General features: G+C 44.5%; 1 pseudogene; it reads right to left on the bottom strand.

Annotated features, from left to right (window-relative positions):
* Window positions 1-5,277: 5,277 nt before the first annotated feature.
* The window catches only part of LOC143132863 (cytochrome P450 4V2-like), a 12,310-nt pseudogene continuing 4,386 nt past the window's right edge, over window positions 5,278-13,201 (bottom strand).

The raw sequence follows: 13,201 nt of genomic DNA, 5'->3' as shown, positions 1-13,201 counted from the left end.
ATTTTGCAAACGGTTCCGTTGGCTTGAAGAGATCTGCACTTGAAATCTTCGCTTTTGACTTAACGGTAAGTGGTATATTATTAAACGTCATTTGACAGTCAGTTTACCATTAGAAATTTGGAGTGTCTTTAATTGCCTTATTTGACACGATAGAGCTGTTTTCTTGAATATTTAAGAAATCGTCTAGCAAGCTAGCTAAAGTTAACTTTACCTAGCAGTTCTACTCCAATGTTAACTGGGCTAACAAGTTCATCTTAAAGTTTACTTTTATTAACTCCTCGACGTAATTGATTGAATAACTTCAAAATGAATATATACCTTAAAGACAATTTAGGTCGTTGAAACTCAGTGGACCCATTAAAGTTTGTACAATTAACATTAGCTGCTAACTGAATTGGAACACAGATCTTGCCTGAAATATGGTTGACCTTAACGTTGCTAGTTAGCTAACCGAACACGTTATGCAGCAGACCAAACACGTTTTCACCGACCCCTGTGGAGTCAACTGACACTTAACTTGAGCAATGCCGAGTTTGCAAAATACATTTGTTTGGAGACTCAGAATGCAGGCCAAGGTACATGTAAAAAGGAAAGAAATAGGACGCATGTTTTGTGAGTGATTAGGTCAGGTCATAACTCGGACAATGTTGGGCAAATGCCACATTTACGTTAGGTTTAGAAACGTGTTTTTTTTATTCTGTCAGTAATGGAGTACCACTATTTTCTCAATAATGTCATCGCCAGCGCTGAATATGCATGGTGGTGGTGGTGGCATTTCTCAAACTCAACAGCAATGCAAGATCTGGACAGGCTGATGCTACGCACCTGTTAAGCAGATATTGGTTGAACATTTTATTTGTTCCATGGTGTTGAAATTCGAAATGTTTTCCCTTCAAGGGGACAGTCAGACCAACAAGCAGGGCTGTGTAGCTGTTGTTGGTAGATTGTAAGATAATGTGTCAAATGTCAATTAAATGAAGTGTCAAAATCGTTTGATTAACTAGTACCATTTGTGTATGTATTAAATAAGTATATTTCATAAATGTATACTTTATATTTATATTATAAATGTGTTTCTATCCTCTTTAGTTACAGGTATTGAGAAATGTCCTTGCTTGATGACTGGATCAGGAAATGCCTGTGATGCTTGGGTATTCAGGCAAGCTACAGGTCAAAGATGCGTAACCTTGGATGTCCAGTGACCGCCGTTTTCCAGAAGAAGAAGGTCATAAGTTCCAGAAGAAGGTTTAAAGGACATAAAATGACCAAACATTTGAGGATTTTGCAAGGTGTAAGTTTGTATTACTATTATTGTTTACTTCTCTTACATATTACATACAATGATCACATTGGATCTGTTTCTGCTATTTGCAACTGCCATCACTTATAGTCACCCTACTCACACACTGCTCTTACCCAGATTCGAATCCGACCTGCGGTCATTTCCCGATCCCACCCCATCTCCCTCTCCCACTTGTTTCCTGTCTCACTCTCCACTGTCCTGTCCAAATAAAGGCAAACAAGCCCAAATATATATATATATATATATATATATATATATAAAAAAGATTGCATATCCCCTGTGCAATGAGTTGCTTTGTTGTGTTAAGTGCATTTTTATCTTTTGGTTTCACTCTTTATTTACTGAGCAATGACAGTAAACCAAATAGGAAGACATAATCTTGGTCTTTGGAAAACACTGATCTACATTTTTTTTACCATTTCTTGACATTTTATTGATTATTGAAATAATCAATAGATTTGTCAACTATGAAATAATAAAAAATAATCAACAGATTTGTCAACTATGAAAATAATTTCAATCTGCTCAGTAGAATGTCCTACCAAATCATATAAAGAGATATAGTTCAATGGCAATAGGTCAAAATATAATTTAAAAAATCTGCTAAAAGCTTCTCAACTTTGCAATCCCTCCATATGCATATGGCTTATTTGTTGTGTTTTAGTTGTTTTGCTTGGTACTCTGATATTTGGCTTGGTCAAGATCATGGTGCTAACAAGGTGTATACGTGTGTGTGTGTGTGTGTGTGAGAGTGTGTTTACATCATGCTGTTGGGCTTGTTTGTCTAATGCTGCTTCATTGCTGTGTGCTTGTTTTAATTGTGACTAGTCAGGGCATTGTAGATGCAAATTAGCCCTAAGCTAACCTCAGTGGTACAATGCATCAAATATCACATGGTAAAATGTATGTTGAATTCATAAACACTTATAAATAACATAAATGAATAGTGGGAAGAGAGACAGGATGGTATGTGATTTGTTGTCATTTGGTGTCATGTTTCTGAGAAACTGTTGAACTGTTTCTTTTTTTAACTTTCACTTAAAAATCAGACGCTCCCCTTCCCACTCTCTATGGAAATCGGTGGCTTCGATCCTTTGTGTGGCATGGTGTGGCGTTTGATTTATTCCTGATGAACTCGGCACGCTGGTGGTAAGGAGCCAGCTGATTGCCCCATCAGTCCACCCCCCCCCAGTCTTTTATAGGAGGTCAGTGATGAGGAGCAATGCTGCCTCTCTGTGGATGAGCTGGATTCCTCATTATCTCATCTTAACACCCCCTCCCTGGCACCACAAACACACACACACACACACACACACACACACACACACACACGTCACATGAGCACACACGCGCAGACACACACACACACACACTCACACAAACACACACGTCACATGTACACACACACGCAGACACACACACACGCACACACACACACACGCACACTGAACACTAGCCACACATGGAAACGTCTCCTTGGGACTTAATCCAGAGGGACAGAATTAGGAGTAAACATATTTCAAGGAGCAATGATCGGTAATATGGCGCAGTAACACAAGTGTCTTTTTATGAAGCTGAACAATTTGAAAGACTTCAATATCCTCACTGTCTCCCTCCCTCTCTCAGGCATGCAGCATGTCATTCACAAGACATTCTCACAGGCCAAATGGCATATTGCAGGACCTTTATGGCGCACATTAAAAATAAAGTTGCTGTATTTTTCATTAGGTGGGTCATTCATTTTCTACACCAGTTATGCACTCCTATAATTATTCAAATCAGTGCTGCATAGCCCAAATTCCAGCACAGCACTTCAGACACTAAAGCAAGTGGCAGTGTAGATGAGTTTCAGTAGCGTCTCAGTAAAAAGGATGGAGGCCCCAAATTAACATCAAAGCCGTGGATGTTTTGAACCCAACCGAGCCACTGTTTGGCAGCGCCACAGCCAGCTATTGGAATGGAAATGCAGAGCAATTCGTCGAGGTCTTGCTTTTGCCCTCATCCCAATGTGAAGTCACTCACTGTTAGAAGACTCTCTCGTCCTCGGCATCAAGAGCAGTATTTGGCCTAAAATTTAATTGCATGAATGGCAAGACACTCATCTAATATTCCTTTAAGCAGAAATGTGGCCCTGAGCTTTGGATTAAAGCCTGGATTGCCTACTGGACACTTCATTACTTCAATATCACATCTTGTCTGTCTACTTTAGACAGCATCCACATATATCACATCTTGTCTGTCTACTTTAGACAGCATCCACATATATCACATTTTGTCTGTCTACTTTAGACAGCATCCACATATATCACATCTTGTCTGTCTACTTTAGACAGCATCCGCATATATCACATATTGTCTGTCTACTTTAGACAGCATCCGCATATATCACATCTTGTCTGTCTACTTTAGACAGCATCCGCATATATCACATTTTGTCTGTCTACTTTAGACAGCATCCACATATATCACATCTTGTCTGTCTACTTTAGACAGCATCCACATATATCCAGCCAAAGACAAATTGTAATGACCATATAAACTCATCAGAAGTTTGTCTTTAAACGCCGACACATGCAATGCAATGTGATAACTGACAGTGAAATTGCGATGCACCAGGTTTCTCATTTAACAGGCTGTCCAAGTGTGTGCGTGTGTGTTGTGTTTGCCAGTGTGTCATCACTTCAGGCATAACCACAGCGCTCGCAGACCAGCACCGCGCGGCAGGACCACGAGAGCTACTCAACGCCAGGATCCGTTATTGCTTGGACATTTTACAAATGGTTTGGAGAGAAATTCGACTTGGGCTGCTTAGCGTTCCTAGCCAAAATGAAACCCAACTGCTGGAAAGCATTCAAGACAATAAGTTAAACTAGAACTGAAAGTGATCATGCTGGACGAGCCAGGCCAGGGTGGGATTGGGGGGGGGGGTTAAAAATCCATTAGAATGGACTAACTAGATCCACTGCTTTCTTTAAGACATCTGAAGAGATGTGTAATTAAGCCAAGCATATGAGCTTATGAGTTTGTTGAGTCTGGGCCAAGAAAATCAGATAATACCTGGAAAGACCATCCTAAGAGCCCAGGCCTCCTCCACAGACATCTCACAATGTTAACAAAGAGAGATAAATCATTTCAAGATCCGCCCCGTGATTCGGATCAGCTCCAAAAGTTTAGGGGTTTTGTCTCAGCCCATGCCACACCCCTCGAAGTTTGACGAAAATGGATCGGGTCTTATTTTGGTTTGTTTGTTTTCTTGCATAATCCTGCTGACAGACAGACAAACAGCACAGACAGCCAAATCAGAACACTAGACTAAAAACAAAACCTCCTTGGCAGTGGTAAAAAAATGTTCATTAACCTAAATTCCGATCTGATGCTAAATAAGCAACGCTGAAGTGATATGATTAACTTGCATCACTCTGAAACTCGCAAGCTCCAATCCAAATAGACAGCCTCTATTATTGCACAGTTGCTCTGTGGTATCTTTGATGGCATCATTTCAAGTATAACATCACATAATGAAATGAACTGAGTAAATTACATTTTGTACATTTACCCAATAGTCTGTATATCCAGACATGTGACGCTAAATGCTCCATTTTGTGTTCTTGTGTCCTCCTGAAATCTGTCTGCAGTTTGGACATTTCCAAGGGACCAGCTTTGTTTAGGAACATTACGTGGAGGAAATGCCTGGCCCTGAGTTGTGTTATCACATGCTTCCCAGAATAAATTAATGTTATTTCATAGCACGTAAATGTTATTACCATTAATTCAAAGTAAAAATACGAAACATTTTCATTTATGTTTTTACGATCCACTTTTCAGAGTCACGTATTTACAGTATCACATTACAGAATTGCATCATGTCTGGTATGCAGTCTCCATCCAAGGGGGGTGGGTGATGGTACCAGTTTTCCGTTGACACACAGTCCACAGCCCCAGAGCATGAGAGTCCTGGTCAGTTGGGACTGGTTCTAGATGGACCTGCTCTGCAGCTGGATCCAGATGCCGCTCTCCGGCCGCAGGATCAGGTCTCCCTGGAGCCGAAGGTCCTCTCCATCCTGACAGGCCAGCACCTTGAAGTGACGCAACACCGACGCAAGAATGACTTTCTCCTCCATCATGGCGAAGCGCTGTCCTGCAGGCCGCCAGGGGGATGATCAGAGAACACACACACCCACACACACATACACACACACACACACGATGACATAAGCACACAGATGCAGTTCATACTGTTGTGCATGCCTACATACAAACAGTTACGTCTGTGTGGTCTTTGTGTATGTCAGCATGTACACACACACAGGCACACACACATACACACACACAACAACAACAACAAACAACAACAAAAACAAAATACAGTATGTGCAAGTGTGTTTGTGCATGTGAGCTTATACAAAATGTATGTGTCTGTCTGTCTGTCTGTCTGTGTGTGTGTGTGTGTGTGTGTGTGTGTGTGTGTGTGCGTGTGTGTGTGTGTGTGTGTGTGTGTGTGTGTGTGTGTGTGTGGAGTGAGCCAGCCCCAGCTCCACCTGCCAGCACCATGCGGAGGGAGACAATCTGTCTCATTCAGCGGGCGGAGACAGGCCAACGCTCTCCGGAGACGAATGCGGGGGGAAAAATGTTCTCATCACTCCAGTCTCTCGGCCCGAGAAGCTAAATGGGTGATTGATTCGGAGGGCAGAGCAGACGGCAGTGAAGAATTGGGAAAAACTAATGGAGGTTCGGAGGGGGAGGGGAGGTGGGGATGCCATATCATAACAAGTGGTGCCACTAATGTGATATGACCCCCCTCTGATAAGACTCGGAAGGGTTGGCCCGCCACTTCACTTCCAAGCTTCCACCCGCCTCGCTTTTTTGTGAAGTTCTTTAAAACCTACAAATTGGGTCATTTCACAAAGTCATTGCCTGAGTCAAAGTTTGAGTTCACTTCAGCCATGGGTGGAAGGTTTCTTTTTTTGTGTGTCTTTGAGGTAGTGGGGGATGGCATGATAAAAGGGAAGGTCTGAATTGGTTTTCCAATACTCCTCTTTCCTTAGATCTTTAATTTAGTGTTTTTGTGTTACGGCGAGCTGAGGTTTTTGAACTCTCGTCCTCAACTGAAATATTCTATAATGAAATACTTTCACAAAAATGCCATACGTAGAATGGAGTGGAGTTTAAGTTGACCTTCTCAACTCACCAATGCAGTTTCTTGGGCCTACGGAGAAGGGGATGAATGCGTATGGGTGTCTGCCGACACTGTTCTCCGGCAGGAACCGCTCCAGCCGGAACTCCTCCGGTTCCGGAAAGTACCGAGGGTCCCGATGCAAGGCGTAGGGGATAATGACAGCGTTCACCCCTTTAGGAACCTTGAACCCATCTGCAGTGAGACGATTCAACAAACCCCAATGATTACACGCGCCGGCATTCTCCTACGCACTGCATGCAAGCATTATTGGCATCCTTATAATCTTCAACAACAGCGGAAAACAAACATCAATCATAGGAATGACAGAAAAAGCCAGCTATTTGCAGCTAACGCAACATGGAGGATGCACAACATCAATCATTGTTCCACATGCTCCCCAACTCTTATCAAGAAGAGTGAAGGCATTTCCATGTGTCTGCACTTTCATGTAACTTTGTGGGAAATGTGCGCAAAGCTACTCATAATCTGACATTGGCAGATAAAAATAGAAAACCTGACATCTGCTGTTTCACTGAGATGCAAATAATGGAAGTGACTTCAAACGGCCCTGGATCTTTGTGATCTTGGCACGTTTTTTTTCCCCTCCCTCCCTCCCTCTATTTTTTGTATTTGGAGAGCAGGAAGGAGAGAGAGAGAGAAGGAGAGAGGAAGAGAGCAAGAGAGAGAGAAAGAGAGAGAGAGGGAGAGATCGAGAGAGAGAGGGTGTGAATAGTGCAGTGATAGTCTGCTGCCGCCTACTGATGTGACAGTCCTCGCAGATGCTTCGCGCAAACAGGGGCACGGACGGGAAGATGTGCAGGGTCTCCTTGACGACGCAGTCCAGGTAGCGCAGCTTCTTCAGGTCCTCAGCGGTCACATGGCGGTCTGACGCTCCTGCACAGCAGATTGCAGGGACCAGAGTCAATGTCACAGCACGGGGGACATAAGGGCAGCCACCGAGCGAAACAACAATCACATTCAAATTCACATTTAAATCCACCAATCACATTCAAATTCACATTTCACGCCTCTGAGCTCATTTCAATATTCACATCCAATCACATTCAAATCACACAGTTCTTTGATGCCACTGAGCTCATTTCAATATAGCAACAGACAATAAAAGAACACACACACACCAAGCTTCACGTTCAATGGAGTGTGTGTGTGTGTTCACGTTCAATTAAGTGTGTGTGTGTGTCTGTGTGTGTGTGTGTGTGTGTGTGTTCATGTTCAATGGAGTGTGTTTGTGTGTGTGTGTGTGTGTGAGTGTGTTCACGTTCAATGGAGTGTGTGTGTGTCATCATCCCTCTCAGCATTACAATGACTCTTGAATCATGACTCGGAGCGGGCTGATGATTGTGAAAGGCTTGTCATACCGAATACTTCGTCCAGCTCCTGGTGCACATTTCTCTGCACCTCTGGGTGGGAGCCAATCAGGTGCAGAGCCCAGTTCATGGAGGCTGCAGTGGTGTCGTGACCCTGACATGGAACAAAATGCCAATGTGTCTTTGCTCCACTCCGGATCACATCCCTACAGGTCTTGGCTGTGGCTGATGAAATTTATAGGGCAATTCTACGGAAAATGTACTTTTTGTCACATCCATAACGCCAGTGAAATGCCTTGGCATTTGTATGATGTGAATGATAACATTATTTTTTTGTACATTTTTTCTCATGTACATTCTTCAGCCAAAAATAGCAAATGCTCAAATTTCATGTAATCATTTACATCATACCATACCATCACATTTTATTGGCGTTATGGATGTTACAAAAAACATAATTTTCCATGGAATTGCCCTATAACAGTATGCCCATAACTGTCTGTCTGTCTGTCTTGGGAGAATGTATACATGTCTTCTATTCTACTGTAAAGAACTTTAGCTGAGTATACCTGATAAAAAAGTTGCAGTTTTCCGTATATGAATTTCTTTTGGCTAAAGCAATTAAACAGCAGTCAGTGAACAGGGAGGTCTCTAGGTGTGTAGGTGTGCAGTGTAATGGTGTTTACCTCAAACATAAAGGTGTCCACCTCCTCCTGTATGTGTTCATGGCTTAAGTAGTTGCCATCTTCATCGGTGGTTTTCAGTAGCATGTCTAAGAAAGGCGAGTCTCTTCCTGGCTCCCTGGTCTGACTCGCCGTCCGACTCCACACCGGTCATGTGCTCAGCTCTCTCCTTAATCACCTGTGCATCACCAAAACAATTTTATTCACCACAGACAAACCCAATGTGTCACCAGTGTTTATGTTTTTACTTCAGTAGATAAACAGGCACATTTCTAGTGAAGGTGTGCAGGATCCTGAGGCAGTGCTGGTGTTCTTTTCCCTCGCCCAGCAAGTTGTAGACCCAGTCAGGCCATAACCACGGAGCTCTCTGTCTTCTGCTGACGATGTCACTCATCCTGCCATAGAGCCATTTAGATATAGTAAAAACAGTTTGTAACAATTCAACCCTAAATTCTAAATATGAGATGAACGCTACTAAAATCAGAAAGAAATCATTTGGACACCAGTCATTTGAATTTAAGTTTAGTGCGGCTTCACGGTCACGTTATGCTTTTTCTCTCTCGCAACCAATCCCATACAATTAACAAAAGAACCCCTACCCCAAACAGAAATATATAATTCAGTCCAAGCATGTACAGATAAACTTGATCACTTTGTTCTACCCCCAGCCCCAACCCCAAAGTCATATAAAGCGCTACCGCAATTCCAGGTGCGCACAATGTCCAAACAGAGAAGAAAAAGGAGTCGCTCCTCGAAACGGAAAAAAATGCAATAATCCAATAGTCCCGTAATCAAAAATCCACGAAAATAAACTGTAGGCCTACAGCATAGGAAAAATAAACACCGCGGGCTCACCACACCGAAGGCCTGAATGTTCGAAATGTCCCGCTGCTTCCTCGTTTCCCCCCAGACAGTAGCCACTCCAGCGGGAGAAGCGTTAATCCTTTTTTCGCACTAAATGTGCCGAGAATAACCTGTATGCAGCGTCTATTTCAATTTCTTTTTTATGATCCCTGGTAAACGTTTACTCTCCACAAAAACCCCTCCCGTCTGGCCTCCCAGCTACCTTTTTTAAAACCTCCCTCCCCTCAGGAATAGGCCAGGTGCACCTCTCACGTGACCTTATTACCTACAGGTACCAGGCAGCCAACCCAAAATACATTTACATTTTCATACACTCTCAAACAAATATTTCATTCCCGTTCAGTTCTGTGTAATATTCATACAACTAGAAGCCTCTTACCAACATTATATTCAGGCAGGAAATTAAATAAACATTCCAGTTATTATCCTCTCTTATACATTATAAAATTCATAGGACAATAAACATATGTACAGGTTACATATTCCCCCCCCCCCCCCAACCGGAGGTTAAAAGGGGCTAGGGTTAAAGCCCGAAATATGGCTTTAAATTCACCACATTGACCGTATCTGTTTTCTGGTCTTCCCACCTAACTCGGTAATTTAATGGCCCTTGTTTTTTCAGCACTATAGCTGGCCCTGACCATTTAGGTGCAAGCTTAGCTGAAAATTTGGAATCGGCTTTGGACAAGTGATGCGCCCTCACCCAGACTAGGTCTGCCTCACAGAACTGCGCAGGTCTTCTACGGGCATTGTAATACCTAGCTTGTCTGTTTTGGGCCGCAAGAACCCGCTGTCTAACTTCCAAAGCCAGGCTGTGTTGTTTCTCCATGGCTGAGTATTGAGACTGAGAAGGGGACGGAGCTAGATGGAAGAGTCGCTCCACAGGTCCCATCAGCCGTCTTCCACACATCAGTTCTGATGGTGATCGCCCGGTTGTCTCATGCTTTGCTGTGTTGATCGCAAACCTGAATTCTGGCAACCACCTGTCCCACTCTCTGTGTTGTTCCTTCACATACGAGGCCATCATGGTCTTTATGGTCCGATTAACTCTCTCCGTGAGGTTCGTCTGTGGGTGATAGCTGGTTGTTAGCTTCTGGGTAACACCCCAGGACTCACACAATTCCCTGATCAGCTGACTAGTGAATTGGGGCCCCCTATCTGAAAGTATGAACCTGGGAACTCCCCAGCGGGTAAATATCTCCTCTCTCAAGATCTTGCAGAGACGAGGGGTTTTGCCGTCACGCATAGGGAAAAGTTCCACCCATTTGGTATAGTAGTCCACTACTACAAATAGGAATGTGTTTCGGCTTTTACTCTTAGGGAGAGGCCCCATAAAGTCAACGCCTAGCATTTCACCTGGTTCAGTTACAGAGGTGGATTGCAAGAATCCAGCAGGCTTTTGGTTGTCAGATTTATACTGCTGACAGACTAAGCAGAGCTTCACATACTGCCAGACATCTTTTCGTACCATGGGCCACCAGGCGACATCCAGTATCCTCAGCAGTGTCTTCAGTCTCCCTAGGTGACCAGCGAGGGGACTGTCATGGAAGTACACTAGCACTGTGGACACTAGTTTTTCAGGTACCACAAGCTGGTATTGGATACCATGTTCTTTGGATGGCAAACGGCGATACAGAACATCTTGCTTGACTTCGAAGGCAATCCTATCTGTACGGGACACGTCGACTTCTGCAGCCAACTTCCAGTACTCCGTCAGAGCCTCATCGGCCTTCTGAGTGTGCGCTACCTCAGCTAGATCGACAGGGAAAGATGGAGGTTCTGGTCTTGAGGCTCGTGAAGTACAGGCAGTGACACTAGCCCGTACAGGGATAGCCCGTGAGAGAGCATCAGGTAAGTGGTTGAGACACCCTTTTCGATATGTCACTTTGAAGTTGAATGCTTGGAGTCTCAACGTCCAACGGGTCAGGCGTGAAGTGGTTTTAGGGGAATTAAACACCCAGGACAGGGCCGCATGGTCAGTATATACTATAAAGGCAGGCCCTTCAAGGTAGTGCCTCCATTTTTCCACTGCCCAGACCACCGCTAGACACTCCTTCTCTGATGTGGAATAGTTGAGCTCAGCTCCCTTAAGCGCTCGGGAGCCATAGGCGATGGCCTGCTCTGACCCCTGGACCTCCTGGGTTAGCACCGCGCCTAGACCCACGGCGCTGGCGTCTGTGTGGACCTGGAAAGGCAGGGATGGATCAGGCTGTACCAGTATAGGTGGACTCTGCAGCGCTTGTTTCAGACATTCAAAGCTACGCTGGCAGTCAGGGGTCCACTGCCACTGGACCCCTTTCTTCTTGAGGCAGTTTAGAGGTGCTGCTATGTCTGCAAAGCGAGGTATGAATTTATGATACCACCCTGCCATCCCTATGAACTGCTGTAGCTCTTTTACATCAGTAGGGGGTGGGAAATCCCTTAGAGCGCTTATCTTTCCTGGGTCCACTTCCACTCCCTTGATGGACACAATGTGCCCAAGAAACTTCAGCTGAGGCTGAAAAAAGTGACATTTTCTCATATTGAGTGTTAAGTTCGCTCCCTGGAGTTTGTGGAAAACAGCTTCAAGGTCTTGGATATGCCGGTCGAGAGAGGGGGAAAAGACGATGATGTCATCTATGTAAACAAAGCATAGTTTCCCTCGCAAGTCCCCAAGTACCTTCTCCATGAGTCGCTGAAATGAAGCAGCTGAATTCTTCAATCCGAAAGGTAACACTCAACTCAACACAACTGATATAGCCCAAAAGGTGTGGCTACAGCAGTTTTGGCTTTGCTGTCTTCTTCCAGCATCACCTGCCAATACCCTGACTTCAGGTCCAGAGTGCTGAACACTGCTGCTCCATGAAGAGACTCTAAGATGTCATGTATTAAAGGCATGGGATATGCGTTCAGCTGGGTCTTCACATTTAATCTCCGGTAATCGATGCAAAACCTGAATGAACCATCAGGTTTCCCGACAAGAACTACCGGAGCAGACCAGGTAGAGTCAGAGGGCTCAATCACACCGTCTTCCAACATCTTATCCAGGTGCTCTTTAATTATGGCCTTTTTCATAGGTGACACTCGGTAGGCCCTGCATCTCACTGGCATTTCATCGGTGGTGTGGATAGAGTGTTTAATCAGCTGTGTTCTTCCCACTGTATCCGTACAGACTGTTGGCCACTTCTTCACCAGGGGGAGCAACACAGGTGGAAGAGCATCCTTCCATGACGCCTCAGGCGCTGCTGTAGCCAGAGGCTTATATTGCGCCATGTAAAGTTTGACGTGGGACCAGGTCAAACAGTCAGGCGTGCGTCGGAGGAAAGGATAAAAAGTCACACCACTCGCTATCTTCACCCCGTAGGTCTGGTCGCCCATGTTGATTTGCGTAGATGTTTTAGCCAGGAAATCAAGGCCGAGAATAAGAGGGAAAGCTAGGTCAGACTCTCGCATCACATAAGTTTCTAAGGACCAATGGGCTCCATGCCAGTCATACACCAGCAGAACTTTGCCAAGTGCATCATGGGACTTCCCATCCGCAAGCACAAATGTTTGCGCTTCACATGGAGAAAGCTTGTGAGCAGCGATGCCTAATGTCTTCCATAGACTCTCTCTTGTTAAAGAAAAAGTGCATCCGGTGTCCACCACGGCATCCCCTCGCAACCGTCTGATTGCGATAGGTACCACCAACAGGGGAAGTGGTGATATGACCTCGTTCTTGCTCTGCACCACACCTAATTCAGATCTGGGGTTATCTCTTGAGCGTCGGGGTGTTTTCTCAGCATCACTTTTTGGTTGAGGACAGTTCTTTACTTTCAGCCAGTAGTCTTTCTTGGAGGCCCAGTCCTTTTCTACCATTGAGCCCACC

Source organism: Alosa pseudoharengus, unplaced genomic scaffold (assembly GCF_046254945.1).
Source record: "Alosa pseudoharengus isolate Yale_2024_CS ecotype anadromous, Long Island Sound unplaced genomic scaffold, YU_APseudo_1.1 YU_APseudo_1.1_scf_19, whole genome shotgun sequence".
Lineage (NCBI taxonomy): Eukaryota > Metazoa > Chordata > Actinopteri > Clupeiformes > Clupeidae > Alosa > Alosa pseudoharengus.
The sequence above is the reverse complement of the archived record's forward strand: the minus strand, read 5'-3'. Positions and strand labels throughout refer to the sequence as shown.